Raw genomic sequence first — 13,778 nt, forward strand, 5'->3', positions numbered from 1 at the left:
TACCATGTAAGGCTTTATATAGTTGGAAAAATGGGAGTTTAGAACGGCTCCCCAGATGATGTAAGAATCATTCCAAACCTTAGTCTTTAATGTAGAAAACTTGTCTTTCATAGGTTTTTGAAACCCTAGCTGTGTGTGCAGGTCCTTGCCTACGTGCATAGGCCTAGGGTTTCTTTGGCCTTTTATTTTCCAAAAATAGATTTATTTTCTCATAAAAGTTTATATTTTCCATTTTAACACCTCTCAAGTCAATTTATAATCTAATCGGGCCCTAAACCAACCTTAGGCCTTAGAATTTCGGTATCATTGGGGAACAGAGCCTAAGTCATAAGGGGTATAAAATGCAATGTCTACAATGTATTTATTTATTTTGATGCTTATCAACATACAATTTAAAATCCACATATTTTATAAACATAAGGAAATTAATCCAATGTATTAGCTTAAAAAACTTCAATTTTTTTTTCTATTGCAACGGCCAAAAATATTAGTACCGCCCAAAAACACCCAAAAAATCTCTAGTACATGTTGATATTTTATCTGGTGCATTTTAGGGAAGTGTCGATACCAATTTAATGGCCAATAAAATATATACTGCTAGTATGGGTTCAGTATTAACTTCCTTAGTTGAAATACCAAATTAGAATGCATATTTTGCATTTATATAAAACTAGATACTTTCTTCAACATGAGAGTGAGGGAGAAATTTGGATGTGAGAAAATTTGAGGGGATTTATGGAAGAATGAAAGAGCAAAGTAAGTTTAAAGGCATTGAAAGATCTTTTTTTAAAATGATATTTGCCTCCACACAATTGAGTTTACTAATGGGCTGCAAAAGAAAATTGTTTTAAGAATACAACTAAATCAAAGTGAGAATGTTCTCTCTATGGTGTACAATACATGTGTGTGTGAGAGAGAGAGAGAGAGAGAGAGAGAGAGAGAGGGAGATGAAAATATACATTTGAAAAGGTTATTTGTGAAAGGAAAAATTCTTCAAAAAATTGGCATGGTCATTACAAACTGTTAAGCACATAAACAATTCAGAACGAACTCTTCAGATGAATGTTTTAAAAATAAGATAAAAATTCATTCGTTTCTTGCTCATCCCTCACCCATCACTCACCTGTGTAGACCATTTAGCTCGAATGAGATAGTTAAATCATGTCAAAATTTTCCTTTAAACATTTTCCACTCTTGTACTCTTAGGGTTTGTTTGGTTGGGGAGATGGAAAAGTGAAATGATAGAAAATGGTGGGAGGATAGTAAAGATTTAGTTTTCCCTTATTTGTGTTTGGTTGGAGAGGTGGAAAACTCTTTTATTTGGTTGAGGAGAAAAGTGAGAAGATAGAAAATAGAGTTTATATAAATTTACTCTCATATCCCTAATAGATAAAAAAAATTGCACATTATATTTTTATTAAAAAATTGTATATAAATGGACACTTCATTAAAAAAAATATTAGCACAAAAACCAAAAACAAATGAGAAAAATAAAGGATCACACAAAAAAAAACACAAAATACAAGCATTTACGCCCAAGTAGCCAAAAAAAGCAAAAAAGAAACAGCCAGCCAACCACCAAAACAACAAAAGACAAACGTTCTAAAAAAAAAAAGACACTCGAAATCTGTACATAGTAAACAGTTCTATCTTATCATAAAAAATAAACAGTTCTATCAAAAAAAAAAAAAAGACAAAGACCAACGTGTACACACTACACAATGGACTAAGAAGCTTGTGATGTGGGCATTTTTGTCCAAATATTTTTGCCTCCCTTTTCTCTCCCATTTTCACCCCAATTTGGGGAGATTGTTTTGGTGGGCCAAGAGAGAAAACTCCTAGGCCCCATTAAAATCTCTCCCCTTTTCCATCATCAACCAAACAACTACAAACATCACTTTCTTCTTATTTTTCTTTCTTCCATTTTCCATTCTCCCTATAATCACTCCAACCAAATGAGGCCTTAAAGTATTGTTCTAGTAATTAAAAAAGCTTGGAAATGAAAGGTCACTTAGAGTTTCTATTTATAGCCAACATTAAAATATACTAAGGGTCCGTTTGGATACAGCTTATTGCTGAAAACTGAAAACACTGTACCAAAATAATTTTTAAATGTGTGAATAGTGTCGTGGGTCCCATTTTTAATTTTAAAAAATCTGAGAAGTGAAGTTTGTGGGTCCCATGAACAGTACACGGGACCCACAAATGGGCTAAAAAGTCAGCAAAAGCGGGCTACTGTTCATGCACAGTGCATGAACAGTAGCCGCTGTCCCCCCTGACCTGTGCATCAGCAACAGAAGAAAAAAAAAAAAAAAAAAAAAAAAAAACGCAGAAATTTTTCATCAAAACGCAAACGCCAAGTTATCCAAACACACGCTAAGTTCGACTCCTCATTAAATCATACAAAAAAAATGGGCCCTATATCACACAAAATGTTCCATCATCCTTACAACAAAAAAAAAAAATTCTCTGTTGCTCCATTGGGTTCGTTGTAAAATATTTTCCAAAAAAAAAAATTAGTATTTTCAAGTGTTTGCTTTATTATAAAATTTAGTTAACTCTAAAAATGATTTCCGCTTACTGGAAAACCCTTTGTAAAATGTTTGTTAAGGGAGAAGTTTATTTGCATGCCACATGTCCCAACCTCTTTGGATTTCACTTACCTAATCACCAAAAAATACAAAAATACACTCTACAAATCATTTTGGTCCTCTACAAGTATCTTTTGACTTCACTACAAAATTGGGACAAAAATCCACAACCACATCATTTAGCCGAAAGCCAAAATGTCATCTTCCACCTCATTTTATCTCACCATTCGGCCAAGCCCAAAATCGGATCTTTAAGCCCAATTTATTTAAAAAGCCTACAGAAAATAACTATTAAGCCTATGGTTAAAGCCTATGACAAACTACTTTCACATCATTTCATTCAAAAGCCTATGACAAATTATTACAAAGCCCATGGCAAATCATCTTATCAAAGCTCATGGTAAAGCCCATAACAGTTATAATTATTTCATTATATATTCAAGGCCCCTGACAAGTATTCAAGTCTTACAAAGGCCCAATAAGCTAAATCAACATGTGTAACAAGGCCACTAACAGTTGGGTAAGAACTTCAACCAATGTGCCAAAGCTAATCCAAATAGCTAATAATTGAAGCCCATATATGTAACTAACTATAGCTAAGCAAATTCTCTTTTAGTCCAAACGTAACCAAATGATAACTAGACAAATCAACAAGTGCAACTAGGTTTTCAAATCAAGATCTGAGCTTGATACATGGCACACTAAATTTGAATCTCTCTCCCACCATTTGATACTGTTGACTTGGACAAGACTTATGAGTTATGTTGGCTTCTCAACCATGAAAAAAGCAAATATCTATCTCATTCAATTTTTTGGTCCAAGAGCAAGGAAGCCATGGCCAGAGCTTCAAGCTTATGCATTTCTTCATTACTAACTCAAATCTTTCACTAAAACAACATTGTAGAGTAGCCCAAGTCCTTTCCTATCTTTTTCTACTTACCCACTAAACACCCTACAATAAAAGGGTAGCTAAAACATCAATAATTACTCATATCGTCACCAACTCAAAAAATCCTGATATCTTAGCAACACACATCTTCCTAAAACCTAGAAATAGAGCGAAGAAACCTCATCTACTTACTACAATTTAAAACTAGCTCTAAACACATCACTCGTCTCATACATTCTCTCATATATTCATTCATACATTCACCCATCCTTGTAAAAAAATCTTCAAAAATGCTCTCACGTATTCATCTTTCATTACCATGTTCTAAGGAGGGATCTTGCTTAAGTCATTGTTGAAAATGGTTGTATATTCTCCCCCCCCCCCCTTTTCAACTACACCAAGTTTTCCTCTTTTACTTGTGATTATTATTGGACCATTATTCATGTTTTATTATTTTACGATTGAAGGATATGATGTCTTTATCATTATTGAGTTTATCTCTCAAATAGATTTATTAATAGAAGAAGAAATACAATGGTTGTCAAAATATGTTTTGATTCATTTATTACTAGCTCTTTTTTCTATAACTACTGTTGAGGTACAATTCTTTCACTCATGTCACATGCCCCAATCCTATTTAATCATATTTATTTATTTACCAAAATGCCACCCATAAATTATTTTGAGCCTCCATGAATATTTCTCATCCTATTGGCCCACAAATATTTCGTATCTCACTATCTAAATTGGGTCACGCTATAAATCATCACAAAAGCCTAAAAAACTCATATCCAATTTCATTATCATTATTTAGCTAAGCCCAAAACCGGTCCTACAACCCAATGCACACATCACATTCTCTTTAAAGCCCAAGACTACTTATACTTGGCAATATTTCAAAAGCCCATGATTCAAGTCCATGGCAAAGCAATTTTATCAATGGAATTCAAATCCATAATCAAAACCCATGATTCAAACCCTTGGCAATTTATTTATCAAAAGACCAATTCATGTTGGCAATATCAAAAGCCTAATTCTTATTGGCAATATTAAAAATCCAATTCACATTGGCAACATCAAAAGCCCAATTCTCATTAGCAACATTAAAAACCCAATTCTCATTGGCAATATTAAAAGCCCAATTTACATTGGCAATATCAAAAGCTCAATTCTCATTAGCAATATCAAAAGCCTAATTTACGTTGGCATTATTAAAAACTCAAGCTAGCTACTTGACAATATTTTATCAAAAGGTCAAGGTTATTAATACTTAGCAAAATACTATATAATAAGTATTTCACTTAAAAGTCTAATGATGAACAATGTTTTAAGTTCTTAAATCTATTACTGTAATATTACATGCCCATGGAATCTATGACAATTATCTATTCTCAAAACTCATAGCATTAATCTTATAAAAACTCATGGAAAGTTATGATTATATATCTTAAAACCATGACATTTATTTATTTCATATCATATTATAAACCCATGGAATTTATAAAATAAGAACTTATGGTCACTATTTATTTTATATCACAACATTCATAATGTTTATTTTCAAAACCCATGAATACATTTTATTTTTACTATCAACTAAAGCCCATGTGAAATAAAAATCCTTGGCAATATATGGTAGCTTTGTATATTTTGTATGGCTTACAATGAGAAAGCAAAAGGATATACCCAAGACAAGAGAACCACCAAGTTAGAGGCCCACCAAACAACTTAGCTCTCATGGCCAAGCCCAACATGAAGTCTTATCCAAAACAGCCCATTAGTACAAAATGACCCTGTTAGAGAACTCCATTCAGTTCTCTCTTCCACTAGAGAGTGCCTTAAGAAGTAACTAAGCTCCCAAACCAAATTAGGAGCTGACCATCTGTCCCATCAGCCTCGTTGCCACTACCATTGATGTGAACAGTACTCAAGGGCTGGGTTGACACCAAAAGCTAAAATGCAATGAATGCCATTCTTCCTCCCTAAGTTTCAGTTATTGTGGAGGAAGCCATGACCAAATTATCCAAACTTTAGCAAACTAGCTTCTAAAGTACTAAAAATGTCTAAAAACTAATTCATGAACCAAGCCCGTGAATTCCTCAAGGGGAAATATAGGAAAATGTGGTTTGGAAGGCATAAAAAGATCCCCAACAAAGCTCCATGAAGTAGGCTAAAAGCTTGACACCTGGCTTGAAGTGAGCTCCTACTCTTTGAAGCTCAAATCTTAGTTGTAGCAACCAAGTTCTAGCCCTATGTATGTCATGATCTTTGTTGCGACTTAAATAATGCTCCCAAGTACAAGATTGTCGCGATATAATAACTCGGTAAGTCTGAGATTGAATCCACAGGAAAAAAAGGAATTGATTAGCAAACTACAAGAGAATAAAACTAAAATAATAAATTTTAATTGAAGATATTTTTAATAGTTTAGTGAAAGTAATTTAAATTGCGTGAAAATAACAATATATTAAGGCGCTAAGGTTTAGGGATCCACACACAACACATCTATTGGTGGTCTTAACAATATTTATTTTATAACTCGACTAAAATTCATACGAAGGATGATCTTAGTCGGATGATTTAACAATAAAAACTCAAGAATTAATTGTCTAAGGTAGTTTCATGCAATTGATTGATTTTAGGCAAAACAAAACTAGTGAATTAGTTCGCAGGGAATACTAAGCATTTAATGTGCCTGGAGTACGATAAATCAAATGATTATACAGAACTAAACACTTTTTTAGATGATTAAAACAATAAAAAATATAGAAATATAAGCATTAAAACTAATAAATAATTGTTAATAACATACCAATGTTGGGTTTCACTCCTTGCCTTAGCAAGGCTTCCAACAAGCCATAACACAAATAGAACTCTAAAAACTATAAAGGAACTTTAAGAAAATATATATTATGTTCTACAGCAGCTCTCCCCCGAATGTTGCCCTAAAGAGCCTTCAGATAGGTCAAGGAATCCTATTACAAGTTGAATTCCCATTTAGAGAAAATCTCAGGTTTTTAAGCTTCATGTAACCGACATTTTTGGCCCATTTAATTTCAGAATTCAGACTTTTGGTAAACTACAAAGTTGTAGCCCTTTAAGTTAGCTTTCTAGCCCAACTTGAATCATCTTGATTGAACATCTGACCCGAAAGTTATGCTCTAAATACTAACTGGTAAACAAGCTGGAATCCTCATCCGAATTGGACTTAGATTAGGTGCAAATTTCCTTTGATTCCTTACTCTAATTGGACTTGAATTTAATTGAGTTGGCCTTTTTTGACTTCATCATGGCCCTTGTAAAATTAAAGTCCATTAGCTTTCTTCTTTGCACATATCCACTTATTTAATTTCATTATCCTACAAAAGACAAATTCACGCATTAAAATTCAATTAAGCACAAAATTAATTATTTAGCATTATTCCAAAATCAGTTATAAAATACATGAATTAACTCAAAATAAGTATGATAATGTTTTTCTAATAATGATATAAATATGCAAAATTAAGCTATTATCACACTCCCCAACCAGCTCATTGCTAGTCTCTAGCAATTTAAGCGACTTGAGACAAAGACACAAAATAACAAAAAATTATTAATCTAGTAGAAATAGTTAATCAAAGGTCAAAACACTAACAACCACCAAAGATATTCCACATGCCATCAATACTTAGTGTGTAAATAGTTTAGTCAACACAAACACAACCTTAGTCTTAAGAAAAAATATGGCTTGAATTTCTATCCAAAGTTATGCTTCAACTCAAATCTCATAGTTGTTAACACTCAACAAATAAAATCACTCCGAAAAGGGTGTAACACTCTCAAACATATGTGAACAGAATAATATAGAATAGAGACTAATATCTCACATATAAATAAGATGAAGAACGGTGAAGTAAAATAAAGGATATTTATAGTCTCATGAAAGAATGTCAAACACTAAGAATATTACACCACACACATTGATTACTCATGTCAAGATCCAAACCATACATTCCTTAAGATCAAATAGGACTTTCATTGGGACGTAATGTAGGGTAAATAGGTGGAATTTAGAACAAAGGGTATAGGTAAAAAGAAAAAGTGTTCCCAAGAATAATTAGAGAGACAACTTCTTTTAAATATATGCCAATTAATTTATTCTCTCAAGTTTCTTGAATATCACACTTTCACTTTTTTTCTTTTTTTCTTTAAAATTTCATCAACAAATTCATTCTCTATTTCTTCCTCTTTCACATTCCCCTTTTCTTTTCTTTTTTAACATATTTCCTTTTCTATTTATGACACTCTTGTTTTTTTGAGTGAGTCATCCTTTTCTTCCAACTATTTCACCTCAAATTTATCGTAATAAGACAATTTGTTTGCCTTCATTCTTGGAACACCTTAGGAAAGGGTTTGAGAAAGAATGGCTAAAATAATAGGTTCAAATGGGTGACTAGCGGTAATGTATCAAGAAAGAAAATAATAAAGGCTCAAAATTAACAAAGATGGCCTAAAACACTTGGGTTATAGTCTCTACATTTTATTTTCAAGATTTTCAAAGTCATTTCTATCTCTCAACCAAGAAACATGTTCATGTGGCTAAAGTGCATGTGCATACTAGTTGAGCATGAAAAACAGTGGAATTCTTTAGATAGAAGTAGCATAAAGAACTTTGACTTATAACTCTTGCAAAAGTAGCACTTCTTTTTTTCTTTTTCTTTTTTTGAAAATTGGACTACAAACAAAAACAAAAACAAAAATCACTAAAAACAACCCAAAAAAATTAACATAAAATAAAACTAAATGCAAATCATCTCAAGTTCCTCCCCCCAACCTAAAACTTACATTGTCCTCAATGACAATAAAGAAAAACAATATAGAGTAGAGACTACAGAGAGTGCGTTGAAGAGATGAACATAAATGAACAGGAAAAAACTTTAACACCTGCAAAAGGGGTTAGAAAAAAAAAACACAATCTAAACTACGACACAAATACTAATGCTAATTGCTTGGCAAGTCTTGATAAATGGGATATTCGAAATTAATGGATTCCTCCTCTTGTGAAAATTCTCAAGAAATGGCTTAAGACGTTGTCCATTTACCTTAAATATGTTATCATTCTTAGGATTTTCAATTTTTATGGCACCAAGGGGAAAATCATTTTTAACAATTAAAGGTCCAGTCCATCTAGATCTTAATTTTCCAGGGAACAAATGTAACCTAGAATTATACAAAAGAACTTTTTGAGATGGTTCAAAAGATTTTCTTACAATTTGTTTGTTATGAAAAACCTTCATTCTTTCTTTAAAAATCCTAGAATTCTCATATGCATCATGCCGAATTTCTTCCAACTCATTCAATTGCAATTTTCTCAATGAACTAGCCTTGTCTAAGTTAAAATTAAACATCTTTATTGCCCAATATGATTTATGTTCCAATTCCACAGGCAAGTGACAAGTTTTACCATAAACAATTCTATAGGGAGACATACTAAGAATATTTTTATAGACAGTGTGGTACGCCCAAAGTGCATCATTCAACCTTAAAGACCAATCTTTATGATTTGGGTTAACCATCTTTTCCAAAATTTGTTTAGTCTCCCTAGATGGTTTGTCATTGTCCTTTAAATAAATCCTATGAGTACAAACCAATGGACTAAGTCCTTTTATGCTAATGTTCCTTCCTATGACACCCTTATGTTTACTCAAAACATTTAATAACTTACATTCTTGCAAGGAGTCAAGTTTAGAAGATATTACCATAGGAAAAGTCTTATTGGTTCCTAGAAAAGCAAACTTGAGATCATTTGGCTAGGGCTTCAACTCTCATTTTGGTACTTGCTTACTAGATGGCAACAAATTTATCTCACAAGGTGGCAACTCCTATTTCAATTTCCAATTGCTTGCTTCCAATTCCTGTGCAGATTCCAAGAGACAATGAATGTATGCATTTTTGGAATTCTCATCAAAGTTAAAATCACATGAATTGACTAAACATTGACTAAACAAGTTTCTAATGTTTGGTCTTGAACAATTGTTTCAATCAAGTTAACTTCATGCACATCCTCTTCATCCTTAGTTTGCTTACAATTATTAAAAATATTAAGTTCAATGGTCATATTTCCAAAAGATAATTTTAAGACCCCACTTCTACAATTTATCAATGCATTAGAAGTTGTAAGAAATGGGTGTCCTAAAATCACAGATATTTGAGAATTAGCATTAGAAACAGGATGCATGTCCAAAATAATAAAGTCAACAGGAAAATAAAATTTGTCCACTTGAACCAAAACATCCTCAACAACACCCTTTGGAAAATTCACAGATCGATCGACAAGTTGGAAAATTATGGAAGTGGGTTTTAACTTGCCTAGACCTAATTGCTCGTGCACCGAATACGGCAAAAGATCCACACTTGCCCCAAGATAAAGCAAAGCTTTCTCTATTTTTGAATTACCAATCACACATGAAATAGTGGGACAACCTGGATCTTTAAACATTGGAGGTCTATTGTTTTAAATGATTGCACTAACTTGTTCGGTCAAAAATGCCTTCTTATTTACATTAAGCTTACGCTTAATAGTACACAAATCTTTGAAAAATTTAGCATATGATGGAATTTTCTTTATAGCATCCAAAAGAGGAATGTTCATTTTAACTTACTTAAGCACTTCAAGGATTTCAAAATTTTGATTCACTTTTTGAGGTCGAATCAACATTTGGGGAAAGGGAGTAGGGATAGGACATCTTTCAATTTCATTAGTTTTAGGCTTAAGGACTTCATCACTACTCTTTAATTTGGAAGACTCATCATGTGTATTGCTTTTAGGAATATCTTTTTCAATGATTTTTCCACTACGAAAAGTAGTTACAGATTTAACTTGACTCCTTTATTTTCAGAGGAACTACAATCACCAACACAAAATTGACCTTAGGGGTTTGGTTGTGGTTAAGAAAGAAACTTACCCTTTTCTATTGTGCTCATGGATGTGGTCAATTTAGTGAGAGTGCTCCTAATGTCATTTATGGCTTGTGAGGTCTGATTATTAATGGTGGATTGAGTTTGCATGAATTCTTGCAAGGTGTCCTCAAGACTCTTCTTTGGAGAGGGATTATAGGGAACAAAATTTGAAGAACCATACATAGGAGGTGCAACCACATTATCGTTCCTCCAACTAAAATTTAAGTGATTCCTCCACCCTGAATTGTATGTCTCTAAATAGGGAGAAGGGTATTGTTTTTTTCACCATGTTCATAGCATTTGCTTGATCATGCAACACCTCTTTAAAAGCTAGAATTGTAGGACATTCATTGGTAGGGTGTTCCATGGTCTCACAAATTCTACAAACCTCATCAATTTTAGACACAATATTGATTCCATTGCCCTACTTTAATTCCATGGCTTCAAGCTTCCTAGTTAGACTAGCCACCCTAGCACTAAGGTCATCATCTTCCCTAAATTGGTACTTACCACCCCCTAGAGGGGTTGATGGATGCCTTAGACCTATCTGAGGTATCAATGGTATCCCAAGATTGGGCATTCTCAACTAAGAGATCAAAATAATCAAAAGCCTCATCAGGATCTTTATTCAAAAATTCTCCATTGCACATCATCTCTACAAATTGGTGCATCTTTGGAGTTAAACCATAGAAAAAACTAATTATACGCCAAGTTCCATAGCCATGATGTGGACAAGCATTAAGCAAATCCTTAAATCTTTCCCAACATTGATAAAATGTCTCATTATCTTTGTGTGAAAAATTCATTATTTGTCTTTTAAGTGCATTAGTCCTATGAATTGGAAAAATTTTCTTTAAAAATATAGTTTGCATCTCTTGCCATGTACCAATTGACCTAGGTCTCAAAGAATTAAGCCAAGTTTTTGCCTTGTCTTTAAGAGAAAAAGGGAACAACTTCAACCTAATGGTCTCTTCATTACATGATCGGTTATGGGATGTAGAACATACCTCCTCAAATTCCTTAAAGTGTAGGTAAGGATTTTCAGAATCTAAGCCATGAAATTTAGGAAGTAATGAAATCACACGAGGCTTAAAATTAAAATTATTTGCATTAGTTGGAAAAATGATGCATGATGGTGCACTACTCCTAGTAGGTTGCAAATAATCCCAGAGAGTTCTAATGGGTTGGTGAGCATGGAAGTTTTCATTATTTAAATTATTCTCATCACCATAATTACTCTCTAGGTCTGCCATGATATCAAGTGTATCAAAATGTGTGAAAGAATCAGATAAATTGCCAAAAAAATTATTAGACTCATTTCTAACCAAACGATTATCACTATCACGACATCAAACACACATGCAATATTAAACCAAGAAAGAAAAAAGAAAAAAATAATAATAAAACAAAAACCTTTAACAATAAAGAGAAGTTAAAATAAACGAAAAACTCTAAAAGAAAGCTAAACTACTTAAAAAAGAAAAGAGTTGGAGAGATATTACCAAATATATGAAGAAATTTAATGCCGAAAACCTCTCCAAACAAATTGGAACACTTCTCTAATTGCCCAATTCCCCGGCAACGGCACTAAAAACTTGCTGCGACTTAAATAATGCTCCCAAGTGCAGGATTGTCGCGAAGTAATAACTTGGTAAGTCCAAGGTCGAATCCACAGGGAAAAGAGAATTGATTAGCAAACCACAAAAGAATAAAACTAAAATAATAAAGTTTAATTGAAGAGATTTTTAATAGTTTATTAAGTCATTTAAATTGATTGAAAATAACAATATATTAAGACGCTATGGTTTAGAGATCCACACACAACACATCTATTGGTCTTAACAATATTTATTTTATAACTTGACTAAAATTCATACGAAGGATGATCTTAGTCGGATGATTTAACAATAAAAACTCAAGAATTAATTGTCTAAGGTAGTTTCATGCAATTGATTGGTTTTAGGCAAAACAAAACTAGTGAATTAATTCGCGAGGAATACTAAGCATTTAACGTGCCCAGAGTCTACAATAAATCAAAGGATTATACAATTATAAACACTTTTCCAGATGAGTAAAACAATCAAAAGCATAGAAATATAAGCATTAAAATCAATAAATAATTGTTAAGAACATACTAATAAACGGTTGGGTTTCACCCCTTGCCTTAGCAAAGCTTCTAGCAAGCCATAACACAAATAGAACTCTAACAAATGTAAAGAAAATTTAAGAAAACCTAAATTATGTTCTACAGTAGCTCTCCCCCGAATTTTGCCTTAAAAAGCCTTTAAATTGGTCAAGGAATCTTATTACAAGTTGAATTCCTGTTTAGAGAAAATTCTAAGTTTTTAGGCTTCACTTAATCGACGTTTTCGGTCCATTTAACTTCAGAATTAGGACTTTTGGTAAACTACAAAGTTGTAACCCTTTAAGTTAGCTTTCCAGCCCAACTTGAATCATCTTTGACCCGAAAGTTATGCTCCAAATACTAATTGGTGTGCAAGTTGGAATCCTAATCCGAATTGGACTTGGATTAGGTGCAAATATCCTTTGATTCCTTGCTCCAATTGGATTTGAATTTAATTGGGTTGGCCTTCTTTGACTTTATCATGACCCATGCAAAATTAAAGTCCATTAGCTTTCTTCTTTGCACAAATCCACTTATTTAATTTCATTATCCTACAAAAAACAAATTTACACATTAAAATTCAAGTAAGCACAAAATTGATTATTTAGCATTATTCCAAAATCAACTATAAAATGTATGAATTAACTCAAAATAAGTATGATAATGCTTTTCTAATAATGATATAAATATGCAAAATTAAGCTATTATCAATCTTATTGGCTGAAATCAATCTTCAAATCTCAGCACTTAATGACATTACTCAAAAAAGATAAAATACTCAAAAGCAAATCACACAATTTTTGGCCAAATTCTAGGTTAGATATTTTGAATTTTAGCTCCATCTGATATTACCCAAAGGAGACAAGGTCTCAAAAAGGAGTTCATACCACTTTGGCTAAATCTCATGATGGATATTCTGAAAATTATTTTGGTAATCAAGCCCAACGTTTTTGGCATTTGTTGATTGCTCCCTAAGCTTTACTATCAAATGAAAGCACCATCCACTCATCAAGGGACACAAAATCCTCTCAAAGTCTCCATCAATCTTGTTATTTTTAGCCCTTAATTCAGAAATAAGTTCATTTTTTAGTTCATAAAGGCCCATACTCATCAACTCACAAACATTCCTTCTATTTTCTAACAAAACCCTGCTCCATAAAGGTCTCATGATTAGCTACAATTAGTCTCTCACCACCATGGCCAAAAATAGCCAAGTTCCTTTACCATTTTA

At 32.7% G+C, this 13,778-nt stretch overlaps 1 non-coding gene across 1 annotated transcript; it reads left to right on the forward strand.

Annotated features, from left to right (window-relative positions):
* Window positions 1-11,139: 11,139 nt before the first annotated feature.
* Window positions 11,140-11,246, forward strand: LOC142623006 (small nucleolar RNA R71). Its single transcript, XR_012842032.1, has one exon. It is a non-coding gene; the product is annotated as a small nucleolar RNA R71 (small nucleolar RNA).
* The last annotated feature ends 2,532 nt before the right edge of the window (window positions 11,247-13,778 follow it).

Source organism: Castanea sativa, chromosome 1 (assembly GCF_040712315.1).
Source record: "Castanea sativa cultivar Marrone di Chiusa Pesio chromosome 1, ASM4071231v1".
NCBI lineage: Eukaryota > Viridiplantae > Streptophyta > Magnoliopsida > Fagales > Fagaceae > Castanea > Castanea sativa.